Source organism: Dermacentor silvarum, chromosome 9, assembly GCF_013339745.2.
Source record: "Dermacentor silvarum isolate Dsil-2018 chromosome 9, BIME_Dsil_1.4, whole genome shotgun sequence".
Lineage (NCBI taxonomy): Eukaryota > Metazoa > Arthropoda > Arachnida > Ixodida > Ixodidae > Dermacentor > Dermacentor silvarum.
The window spans coordinates 58,683,799-58,696,884 of record NC_051162.1 but is presented as its reverse complement, the minus strand read 5'-3'; the positions used below and the strand labels follow the sequence as shown (position 1 = coordinate 58,696,884).

The window sequence follows — 13,086 nt, the reverse complement described above, 5'->3', positions numbered from 1 at the left end:
TGTGTAGCCTTTCAAATTCCATAATACACTTCGTAATCTCAGTGCTAGCCTTGTAATCACAATGTTCAAGGTTTGGCTTGTAATTTAATCAGATGCGTGAAATTGTTAGCAGAAAATTACGTGCAAAATTAACAAGGTTTATGACATATACAAAGCTGTTGCTGTAGCATTGTTCAATCATTTGCAAACTCTATCTTTATTTTTTTTCACATAACTGTAAAATGCCAAAGCAATGAGGCTAAAAAGAAATGCTGCTGTGTAGTGGCCTCCTGATTGCATTCAACCTACCATTGATTGTGCACAAATTTTCAATCAATTTGTGCTACATAAGTGTTAGGATATAAGCACGCACTATAACAATTTGCAGTGTAGGACATCGAAGTTACTTATTTTGTAAAAGCATGTAGTATGAAATATTATGCAAGTTAATATCAACCACTTGAGGGGTAAAATTAAGTGGAACCAGAAGCTGTAAACATAACTTCTCACTTCCATGGCACAATTGTTCTAGCACTGTATATTTCGTTTTATCACTGTGTAAACAGCTCACTTCACTATAGGCAGCAGAATACCAGGTGACATTCTGTTTCTGTACTAACTGATGTCTTCAAAGGAAAACAGTTCACTAAGTGCTTGGTGCTACTTGTGCAAATCGCACCCCCCCCCTTTTTTTTTTCTTTCAGGAAGGAACAAGCATAACAGAAAAGCTGGAAGAGCTGCCTCTCACACCTACTGTCATCGCACTGGGTAAATGGCCATATAGGCTTCAATTTGCACTGTTGTCATGTATTTGCATGCGTCTTGTAGGAAAATATTAACTCGAAGTTACGAAAAAATAATCAATCTGAGCATGGGCATTTATTCCAAGCACCCCCTGTCTAGAGGTATGTGAATGAACAGTATCCCTTCACTCGCAGATTGTGCGACCATCAATAAATGCATCAACAATACTCATTATTGTTCCAAGACACGCAGGCTCAGTTGATAGAAATTGAAGATGGTAGGATGGTACTTGGTGCCTTTTGTAGTGAGTGCTCATAGTTAAGAAGCAATTAAATATGAACTTGATTGTGTGAAGCAGTACTTTGCACATAGAAGCGAAATGCAGCCATACTGAGTTCAATTTATGTGCATTTGAATACGCATTTTTTTCTTTGCCACAATGTTAGAGCTGGCAAAAAAATTGTTAAGTATCGTATTTACTCGACCCTAACCTGCATCCAATTTTTGCGGGTTTAAAGGCAGCAAATAAAAATGCACCTGAATATAATGCACTCTTGATTTATGAAAGAACATATTTGCCCCAAAATGCACAACGTACACTTTGTTTTGCTTAACTGACATTGCAAGCATACAATAAAGATCCCCCAAAGTTATGTCTACACAGACTGCTGTGTGTGGAAAACCACAGCTATTGCTAAAAGATGGCCATTAGTTTGCAGGTGCATTTGAAAATTGGAAAGCAGAAATATTTCGGAAGCACCCCTCGGATTTCACTCAAGAAATTATACACGACCTTGCTACAACAATCTATTTGAGACTTCAGCCTGATAGTATTTATAGATTTTTGTTAATTGCCTTCGACCGCATCTTACACACATCATACTAATCTTAAAACTCAAAACTGTTAGAATTAGTGTCAAAATTTGTTTCATGGATTGAAGCCTATCTGCCCAATCAGTCTCCGATTGTTTGCATAAATAATGCTGAATTCGACCATCTTGGTGTTTTTTCTGGTGTGCTGCATGGATTGGTACTAGGTCCTGCACTATATTAACGACATCTACTAATGTATGGAACGAGGGGTAACAACGCTTTTCACCAATGAGTCTCCTGTTTATATTTACAGTCCTGTCGAAACAGCCAATGACCAGATAAGTGTCTAGAAAACATTGCGACTTGGTGCTACAATTGGAGTATGCAAATTAAAACAAGCAAAACCACGTGTGACTAACTTGTAAAAAAGTGATTTTTAACTAATGAATACCTGTGTGGTATGAGTCGATCCGGTAAAATATCTTCGCATCACAATAACGAGGTCATTGAAATGAGAGATTCACGCCAATGATGCATACACGCATACTTTTAAGCAACTAGGATTTCAGCATAGAAAAATAGTGGCGACTACCCCGTCAGTAAAATTGCTGCTTAGAAGGCACTGGTTAGGTCAATATTACAATATGACAGCTTAGTATGGAACCCACATGAACAGTACCTAAACTTGGCACTAGGAAAGATTCAAAATGGGGCGCTCAGATTCATTTACACCAAGTACACAAGGCATGACACCATAGCTGCACTTTGCATCCAAGCAGGCAAACCAACACTTGCATGCTGGAGGAAGTTGAACTGTGAAATTTCTTTACCACAACCTCTTAAACTTTACAAAAAATATCAGTTTCGCCTTAAGGGCGAAGCATTGAATGCGATAGCAACACAGCGATGTCATACGAAGTAAGGCGAGCGACTTTGGTAGCAATATGAATTGTAGTAAACATGAGCTTAGTAAGTAAGCAGGTGGGCTGCGGCGTAAGTAGACCGACATGAAGAGAGACTCGATGACCACGACAAGGCGCGTGTGAAACGGTGGTGTTGATGAGAAGCGCATCCCGTGGGCAGCGCGTGCGGGTGCGAAGGGATATATACACACCTCTAGTGCTGCACTGCCGATCCGGGCAGCATTGCATGTGTAGCGTACGCTGGAAAATGAGCATGTGAGATAGGCTCGACTATTACTAACTGAATTAACAAGCGTGGTGTCAGCGCGCACAAGCAAACCATGAATAGATCACACTGAATGACCGGACTGTCAAAACGCTGGCAGCAAGCTTAGCCACCGCAGCGGGCGAAGGTTCGTGCGATCTATCGCTTCAACGGAAACTGAGCGGCGAATGCACAGCGCATACAAAGGTCACAGCCGTGTGGAGATAAGAGACGGAGCAGGTGACCGCCACAGCTAACGTACGAGCACGGTTGTTGGCAGAGTAGAAGCTGCGCCCCCCCCCCCCGCCCCCGCTCCCTCCTGCACTGCCTTGGTTGCAATATACGCCTTTGGTGCCGGAGCACAGTCTCGCCGCGCCTCCCTCTCTCCCTGCCGTACCCCCAGGGCCTTTCGCGCGATGGTCGCGTTTGCTTTCCACGGAGCATTCGCTCTCCGTGATAGCGCGCGGGGGAGTTCGCCCTCCGTGATAGCGCGCGTCCCCTTGGTAACAAGCCATGGTAAATATATACCATTTTCATCATATTATGACAAACCAAAATACTTTTTTCTTTCTATTAATGGTAGAGCTCTGGAATTACCTCTTGAGTGATGTTCACAATCTAAATTCATTTGTGTCATCACTTGGATTGCACCTCAAGGCATTGTCAGAGTGCTGTACGCATTCTTGTTGTCTTGGCTTAGCGCTAACTTATCAATAATTTTATCGATGATGCATTTTCTACATGTACTGATGTATGTCCATTTGTTTCTTTTTTTTAAATTGTATTTTTTTAACCCTTCTGCATACATTCATGTCTGTGTTTCTTTACCACACTCTCCACTGGATCTGCATGTTGTAATCTTTCATTTCCATTCACTTACTGTTTGTGCCTTTTATACTATACACAATATTTCTTTTGCCTTATTGAGCTTTACTGATACCCTGTATGGTAAAGTGCTATGCTCTAGAACCAGCACTGATTTGCCCAGAAGAACCTATTTTGGATTGGCACATAGTGACAACTTCTAGTATGCATCATAACTGATTAACATGACTTCATGGTTGCAGAAGTCATTCATTGCAGAAGTTGCTGATTTTCAATTGCCACTAGAATCCAGGTAGTACTTTATACAACACATGTGCCCTTGCACTCTGTTAAAATTAATGCCATCCATGCACACTGGCATAGCTTATGTAATGGCATTTTCCGAGTGGGGATGCATTTAGTTAAGTTAAATTGCTGTAGGAAAGTACTGTAGGTTACTCTGATCATCCTAACACCATCCAAGAGATTAACCACATTGAATGCTTTGTTATTCCATTTTTACAGGTAGCATTTTCAGCAAGCAATGCTTTGTTACATGCGACCACGAGGTCCTCTTCTCGCAAGCATTGAGCTTCACGGAAGCAACTTGCCTGATGTTTTTGTGCTATTAGGTGTTTAATATCACATATGCCGAGGAGGGTTCAACCACACTAGAGTGTCTCCAAAGGTACTGGACACTGCTATTTAGTTTACCAACATGTTACTTTTAAAGCAGTTTTTACGCTTCAGTGCAGACTTGCATATTTACCCATCTTTAATGTTCCTTTGACTTCCATTATTTCTGATATAGTTCAAAACGTTCATGCCAGCAGATAAGGGATATGATGAAATTTTAGTATAGGGGACTCAAAGCAGTTTGGGCTAGCCAGATAGCATTTGTATAACATTATTTTAGCGGGCTCTAATGGGCCTTGTCTTGCCTGTAGCATCACTGAATTATTAAAGCAGCCGCCACGTATTTAAGTAACATGAGTGCTTGAACCAAACTAAAAATGATACTGTCATTTATTCACTCACGTTTCATTATTTTTCATTTTGGAGTCGTCTTGTTAGCTAATTATGTTTATGTAAAATTTGAAATATTGTATTATGGTACAAGACTTCTTTCAAAAGTTGTAGAATCTACCCATAAATACCCAACGAAGTTGTTTTCAAGATGTTAGCTCTTAGTACTTCTGGGGCTCTAAAGAAAGCTTGCAAAATATTTTTGGGGAATCTCACTTTGCACTTGCACGTCTGAACTTCAGGGCCTTCAATTCGTTTCAAATAACGTGGAGTGCATGATAATCACTAATCAGAAAAAAAGCAAATAACCATGGCCTCGTTGGCCCCTTTGTTTTGATAACCTGGCACAGCTCTCGAATGGAAACTCTTGTCAACAGTTTTTATGGCCGGTATGCAGGCCTCATTCATCGAAAACATTTTACTGTGCTGAAAACTAGATGTGCTAGCATTCAGCAATATTTCTTCAGTGACCCCAGAAAGAAGTACTACGCAAGCAATTTTATTGGTTGTTTCTCAGTACGCTGTACAGCTTTTCGTCACTCATTAGCTAACTGCCTCTGCTTCAAAACCGTCTGTTTTACTTGAGATGACAATACGTTGACCTAATCTGCCTGAGGTGTACCACTTTATTTTTAAACTTTACGTGGTGTTTTCTGAGGCACACAGTATAAGCCGCATACATGACCCTTTAATTTTTGTATAAAAGAAGTTTGTACGCATGGATACTTAACTGGTCGAGGCGAGATATTCAGGTGATAGATTGCATTAGTACTAAATGGTTGTTTATTTGAAGAAATATATATATATTCAAAATAAAGGAAAGAAATTTTTACTGCTGACTGCACCGTAACTGTCTAGTATGCACGGCTGACACCTGAACAACGGTCAGCAGTGGGTGTGGGAGTAAAGAACAGGGAGAGAGAATAGAGGGAGACTTTTTACATATGTACAGAGAAGCACATATCTCATAGCTCACTTGTGGAGTGAATTTCATAAAACTCCCTCCCCCACCCATACACTGGCACTGTTTTTTGTCGTGTTGAGTATCCGGCTGGCGAGGTTAGACTGCTCGGGCAAGTTGCACAGGGTGTTAAGAGCTGCCTCTCGGGCACGAGAGGGACTGAGTGACCATAGGAGCAGCCCCTGCGGGCGGTAGCAGCTCGGATTGCATTAAGGAAGAAAGTGCTTTGATGGTACCCGATATGTCTATTAAAGGAAATGTATTTGTCTTGCAGGCTGCTATTTCACATACAACCTTCAACGGGCACGAAAGCACAAGGGAAGAAGTCTCGGACAAGTGTACATAACAAGATTATGTCATTAGCCCGGAAGCTGCAAGTGAAATGTTGAAGCTGTGAGTGGTTATATCTAAATTTTTTTCACGGGGCATTTTTATGCATGTTGTGTGTCATTTTTATAATGCTGTAAATACCATGCTTCGACTTGACAATGAGTTAAGACTGTTCGAAGTAAATGTTCAGTTTTAGGATTTAGGTGGGCTTTTATTCGGCAATGTTTTTAAAAACGTGGGAGCTACAGAGATGCCATACCCTTTAGGCAGTTCTTATTTAGGCATAAAGTTATTCATTTTAGCAAGAACCATTTGATGCATCTGTTGGCTCAAAGAAATGCCCTACCTGATAACGTAACCACTTAGCCCCTTTTTGAAGGGTTACTGTAGGTCCATTCCGCTTAGTCTGCACTTGTCTGTTTCAGACATGACGTGCAGGCAGATTTAGCTTGCACTAGCATGATTGTGTTGGGCTCGTACCACTTGTCATGCCAGTGCTGCATGAGTAAGGACTGGCATTGAACTAGCTAAAGCTAATGCACTAAATCAGTTAAATGGAATGGACCATGTGATGACACAGGCCTGACACATTTTTTTTCAAAGCATTGACTCACTTTATGTGATCACAGGGCCGGCTATACTTGTTTTCCACTGCTTGACAGAGGTCATTGCATGCACTGGGTGCTTCTTACTGGCTGATATTTCTGGGGATGTCATAAGTGCATCACCATTTAAGGAAAACCAATTAAGTTACTGGTTCTGAAGTTTGACAGTGCAGCAATATTCAAATTAGATGCCATATATGCAGTTGTGAGCAAGTCTATAGACCACAGGGTGCCATCAAATATTTTCTTCGCAGCCTTGGTGGACACTAAGTGCTAAGGCCTGTGTGCTCCTGTTAGACCAGTGTAATGCATTGACTATTTCACGCTGCATTGCTTGCTAGGCAAAAAAATTTACATTTTTGCTTATACCATGGTCTCTAGACTTTTGCTCCCAACTGCACTTCATGCTGTCTTCTGCATGTCATTTCTGTTTTGTTCTCAGCCCCACCCTCCCCATTGCAAGAGATATTGCACTTGGCATGTAGGTTTCAGTAGGAAACACCTGGCGCTTTTTAGTTAGGAAGGTGGTTTTTCAGTGGTGGCAAATAGTGCCTGCACGTGGAGACTGGTTTATGGGCTAGCACTTCCTGGTACTTTACAGCTGAGGAAGTGTCTCCTATGGTGTCTGCTTGATGTATCTGGGGGGGGGGGGGCTAATGAAGGCCCTAATAACTTACTCTATTCATTTCTTTTCAGGTAATGAAGCTTCCAGAATCCTTCTAGTCCTGCAGTTTTTTTCTCTTTTCTTCATCTATTTTTTGTAATAAATATAACTTTTGTTCAGACCAGTAGTTGGTTGATGGGTTGGGTTCACATGAAGCTGCAAGTATGCTTTATGTATGCCATTGACAGAGCCCAAGTATACAACACAATGGCATGACGAAAGTAAAGCAGTGGATGCAAGAAGGGAACATGCGAACACTGTTTTTACATGGTTTCAGTCTATATAAATCTTTATGTTCGGGAGGAAAACCATTTGGTCATTATGAATCATTGAATAATTTCTGTACTTCGCGCTATGATAGTTGGTTTGCAATAATTTTTTGATGTAAAACTTGAAATGAAACAGGAAAGAGTATGGATGATGCTGTTTCCTGTATTTATGATCTTCCCATCATTTTGCGTCTTTTATGCTGTGTAAAAAAATCTGCAGAAGCATCTACTCTCAAACCTTTTTTGCCAACTGTATAGCCGCAAGTTCTGCACAGTGTCGGTACATTTTTTTTCTTCAGTATACCATTCTTCATTTCCAATAAATGGGCAGTTTCTGTAATTGCTACAAGAAACCTTGCTTTACATTGTACCCGTTTTATGGACTGTCTGTTGTTTTACAGCGGTAGTTACAGCATGTCTGTAATTGATAAAACAGGCCTCATTTTACGGTCCGTCTGTTCTACGGTCTGTCCGTTATTTCTAGTATCACTTAACGGACAGGTTCTGTAATTGCAGACTTCGGTTTACGGACTGTCCGTAGTCTGTCCGTTATTTCTAGTATCACTTAACGGACAGGTCCTGTAATTGCAGACTTCGGTTTACGGACTGTCCGTTATTTCCAGTATCACTTAACGGACAAGTTCTGTAATTGCTGACCTCGGTTTACGGACTGTCCGTTCTACGGAGCACACCCTTTTCATTCTATGGATAGTGTCCGGCAACTTTTTACCTTCAATTTTTTCCGTAGACTGCATCTTTTTTTTTACAGTGTAGCAACTAACACGCAGCAACTAACACGGGAAGCAGAGAACGTCATTCGGACTTTGTGCATGCGTCGTGATCAGAAGGAGTGGGGATGCTTGCTTGCTCAAAGGGCGTCGTATTGTTGGACATTTTATCAGAAGGGCCGCCGCGGCGGCATTCCGATGGGGATGGAATGCAAAAGGCTCGGGACTCACGGTAAAGAACTTCACGTGGTAAAAATTATTCCGGGGCCCCCCACTGCTGCGATTGTGGTAAACAATACCAGGAAGCCTAATGACGTGGGCCAAGGAGACATAAGCAACTAAAGGTTAAGCACAGTAAGCACACGCTACAATGAGATATATATCTAGCCTTATTTTCTGAGAAACAATTTCGCAGAGCGCGGCGTATACATATTACAACAGTTACAAGATTTTAACTTTTTGTTTTAATTGTAACAAACCTCATCACATTGGGTTCTGTAGTAGCTAGTTCTGTACTAGCTAAAGCTTCTATTTAAAAGGGAACTCCTATCTAAACATATGTGAATGGACAAATAGTTGTTCTCGGCAATCACTGCACTAATTTTGATTCGGTTTGCAGTATTTAAACGAAAAAGGGTAAAGGCTAGTGATTGTACAAAGTTCAATGTATATATTGGCATGAATGTTATTTCAATATCGCTAAATAAAAAAAACTAATGTATGAGTTTTCACGCTATCACACAGCAATAAAAACTATATCGGAATTCTGTAAGGTGCACCTTATGATACGTTTTAAGCGGACGAAATTCATGCATTATAAACTGCTTTGGAATATCCCGCTAACTAGTCGCTTGGACTTCTGAAATATCCTTGCAAATACTGTAACAATTTTACGCAAGCTGTAAACTCTCATAAATAAAACTTGTCAGTTTCATGTGGTTTAATAGATGACTTTTACAGAACGGCGATATCTGTTCTCGGTGTAGAGTAACGGGTTTGTAAATTTCTTGCTCAAATGAACAGCGGAGCTCTTTAAGCCGGCGGTTATTCCGTAAGTCATCCACAAAAAATTTGGGCCGATCCTGGCGGTAGTGCAGAACGAGTCCAAGTGAAATGGTACAAACCCCTGTGAACTAGCAAAACTGAGCCTGGCTAAGTCAAGATAAGCATGGTTGGGACTACTCTAGCTTAGTCAGTCATCGATATTCAATCGATTGCCCATGAATAAGTAATCGCTCATTAGTCAAATAATTCCGCAAAATGCCGGGGATGACTTGGTAGTGCTTAGCCTAGCCCAAATACTTTGCGATAGCCAATCGCTAGCTAATCAATAGCTAATCGATTATCTACCAATAATGAATAAATTCCGGAAAATGCTGCGGATGACTTGACAGGGCTTAGCCTAGCCCAAAAGCCAGGACTAGCTAGGTGCCCTTCAGCTCCGCTGTCTCTTTAGCATTGCGCCTCCAGTGCAAGCTACGCTAGTTTTTTCTATCTTTTAACGCACCTATTCTGGGAAATTCTTGTTGAAAAATCAAAACCCTTAAAGAAGTTTTGTCTCAGAAAGTCATCACAATTCATTTTTTTCTTTGACACGCAAGAAATTTCATACAACTTGGTCCAGTGGTTCGCATAAGAACATTTCTGCGTTTTTTTCATGTTCTTGAACAGCGAAATTTGAGCAGGCCTCCAGTTAAAGTTTCCTCATAGGTTATGAATATTGGATGTAGAAAAACGACGCATATTTTTTGTGTTATATCAGATATAACCCTATCTCAGTAATACACTTGAGCAGAAAGCCGACTCCATAATAAATGGTCTTCGCAGCTTTGCTGTCACTACTTATCACTACTTCTCACTACTGTGCCCAGTGGGTGTCCAGTAGATAAGTTAAAATTATAAAGGTAATTTAACTGACATCAAAGGTATACAGTTAGGAGTTGTCAGTAAAATTCATCTCACAAAATCCAACGTTTTCGCAATGGCGGATAAATATGCCCACACGGAAAATAAATACATTGTTGAGTCCGTTTGTTGAGTCTGCCACTTCATCAGCATTTATCTCCTATAAATCCAATACATCCACGTCAGTTTTATCTAATGTCGAATTCCCAAGTCTTTCGAAGTAAAACGTCTTGGCTTCTCGTACTAATCACCAATCCTTATTATGATCAAATATTGGTTTTAATGTCCCAAAACAACACGTGACCTATTGACGGCCACCGTAGCAGGGGTCTACGCCGGCGGTTTCTTTAATGACATGACGTCCTAATAGACGAGGGGTGCCTTTAGAAGGCGCTAGCTAATCACTCCTCGTCGCGTGACGCGCAAAATGAATTCGCCAAATGTGCCGGGAAATGGTAAACATAGTCAGACACAATGTACACAAAAGCGCCGTCTTGAGTTCCAACACAAACGTGCCGTCGTCTTTGTTTTGTTGTGTTAATTTCATAGTCGTCATCGCACCATTGTCATTCTGTCATTGCTTTGCACACCTCGTCCTTCCATTGTCCCCATTACTTCGTGGTTATGACGTCATCGTCACGCCGTCAATGCTATCGATGTTTTCCGTCGGCGTCGTCATGCAGTTGTCCTTCTATTTTGCAAGCGTATGGCAGCAAACAGAGAGAATAACCAGAAAAAAGAAGAGCAGCAAGGGTGCCAGCTGGTTAACATTTTCTTTTAGAAACGGCGTCCACCAATACCAAACGGAGCATGCGTGAAAGTACTTTATGTCGCTCCACAGTATTCAGTCTAACTACATGCGACAACTTTTGTGAAGACTCCGGAGCTCTTTGCTTTTCAGGAAAACCGACGACGCACTCACACACTTGTTCGCACCAAGCTCGCAGTTGTGAAAAGCTTCGAGAATCTATCTTCGATTTGCGTCTCAGCTTTGCCACCTGCTGAAGCGTTACTGAAGAGGGTGGCGCAATTACATTGTTTACAGTGCATAGGTACATTGCCGCCCGTGTCCTAAATTGGCATGCAGACGCATCCTATCATTGCCACACCTACCTGGCTGCCCTGTGTGCTCTTGCCCACATGTAATGACAATACCATAAACCACGCACGTGCCGCATGTATTAAACTTGTTCACGTGTGCGGTTTCGCACTCAGCCGTTTGCGTACCTTGCTGTGAGACCCGCATACATATGTTAGTCAACTTGCAAGGAGCAGAAACAACCAGCCTAACGACGTTCCCAGCATGAAGGCTTTAACATTGTGTAAAATGCCCTGTAGGCACGATATTACAACTAAATTCCTTTGCATCTGGATATGCCCTTCGCAATCACTATGTTCTCTGCGAAAACAGAAGTGCTCTGTTGCGCGTGTTTCTCTTCTGTCTGTCCCGTGAAAATGTTGCGCTATCCAACTTCTAGCACAGGGAATACGAGCATGGGAATGGAAGGCTGGTGACAAATCTAAAAACCTGATGCAATTTCTTTGTAGCGCTTCATGAATTAAACAACAGCAAGGGTGAAACACTGAAAAGATGTCATGAATGGCATTAGTGAAATTATTGTTGTAATTCGCCCATCTTCACGTCCTTGCCATACTGCGGCTGTCATTATCCCATCGTTGTAATGCCGTCGTCATCATTCCGTCATCTTCGTTCCATCCCGTTCGGTCCATTGTCGTCGCAATCATTTGATCGTAGTTTTTACGCACGCTTGATTAAATACCAGCAGCCTTACATCATGCATGCGTCGCATGCCTCATCTTTTTTCCCAGCTTTAAAGCGAACCTGTCTTTGTTTCTCTCTCCATTCTATGGTGGCAGTCTGCTGTGACCGGATGGTCCAGGAGATAGTCCATGCCACAGTGGCGCGAGGCTCCGGGTGGTGGAAGCGCATACGCGAGCTCAAACACAAACAAAACGGAGCCTGTAGCGAGGATAGGGAAGCTCGGAAGAAGCGCCGAGCCGAGCGAGAAACGTCTTCGGTAAAACGCAATCGCATACATAGAGAGAGACATAAATATCATAACTGAAAAGCAGTCTCTGCCCTAGAATAATGTGGCCTGAAGAATACGAAAGCTATAAGGTGAACAAAAGGTGCAGGTCTTGTGTGAGCGTATGCTCGCTTATAAACGCAAAGTGGGGAAGCGTCGAGTTGCGACAGTGAGCACCGAGGAGCGCGCAGGACATTTCGGCCAAAAACGCGAGGCAGAGGAGCGCCAACGTCCTGCGAATAAGGCTTGGAACTCGAATGCACACTTGTTCGTGAACTCAAAGCCAGATGGCGATGATACGCAGTCATGAGACAGCATTAAAATGGGACCATGTCACTTACAAGTGCAAAAAAGTGCTTAAGAAACGCTTTCTGCCGAACTAGTTTTGTTCGGTTTCTTTACTCCGCGACAACTTTTCGTGGCACTGAAGCCAAAGCTAACTGGATAGAGCTGTGCAAGTAGTCCAGTCGTCAGAGCAGATTTTCGCTATTGCCTTAGAACGTTTCGCTTCTTGCTGTTTCACAGGCCCATAGCCTTGCACTAGCTGCCCTGTCCATGTTTAGGTGTCGTACTCAAACGCCATCCATGGCACTAAATGTTGCTTTTAATCACTGCGATAGCAATCATCTTAATTTTCAGGTGAATTTTTATCGCTGCCGGGATGTCCCGAATAATGTTCAGGTGGGGTACGATCTTATCGCGCTCCGCGCGCCGCCTGCTCTGTGTGCGAGGGAAAGCGTGCGAGGATGAGCTGAGAACACTAATGGCTCTAAATATTTTATTTATTTATTTATTTATTTATTTATTTACTTATTTATTTATTTATTTATTTAAATAACACTCCCAGCTGCCTGTTGGCTGCCAAAACAGGAGTGGTATATTTGGCAAGGGAGGCATTGGCAAACACCGTCGAAGCAGTTGGATAATTTTAAACACTACGGAGAAGATAACGAAATAGTAAAAAGGGGGAAAACAGATAGCCAGTTCAGAAAAGCAAGTCGAGGAGTCTAGCCTTACATCGTGCATGAGTCGCATGTCTCATC

General features: G+C 42.1%; 1 long non-coding RNA gene across 1 annotated transcript; it reads left to right on the top strand.

The window, feature by feature from the left end:
• Nucleotides 1–624: 624 nt before the first annotated feature.
• LOC125940179 (uncharacterized) lies at nt 625–6,046 on the top strand. Its single transcript, XR_007463410.1, has 3 exons — nt 625–747; nt 4,033–4,195; nt 5,769–6,046. It is a non-coding gene; the product is annotated as an uncharacterized LOC125940179 (long non-coding RNA).
• The last annotated feature ends 7,040 nt before the right edge of the window (nt 6,047–13,086 follow it).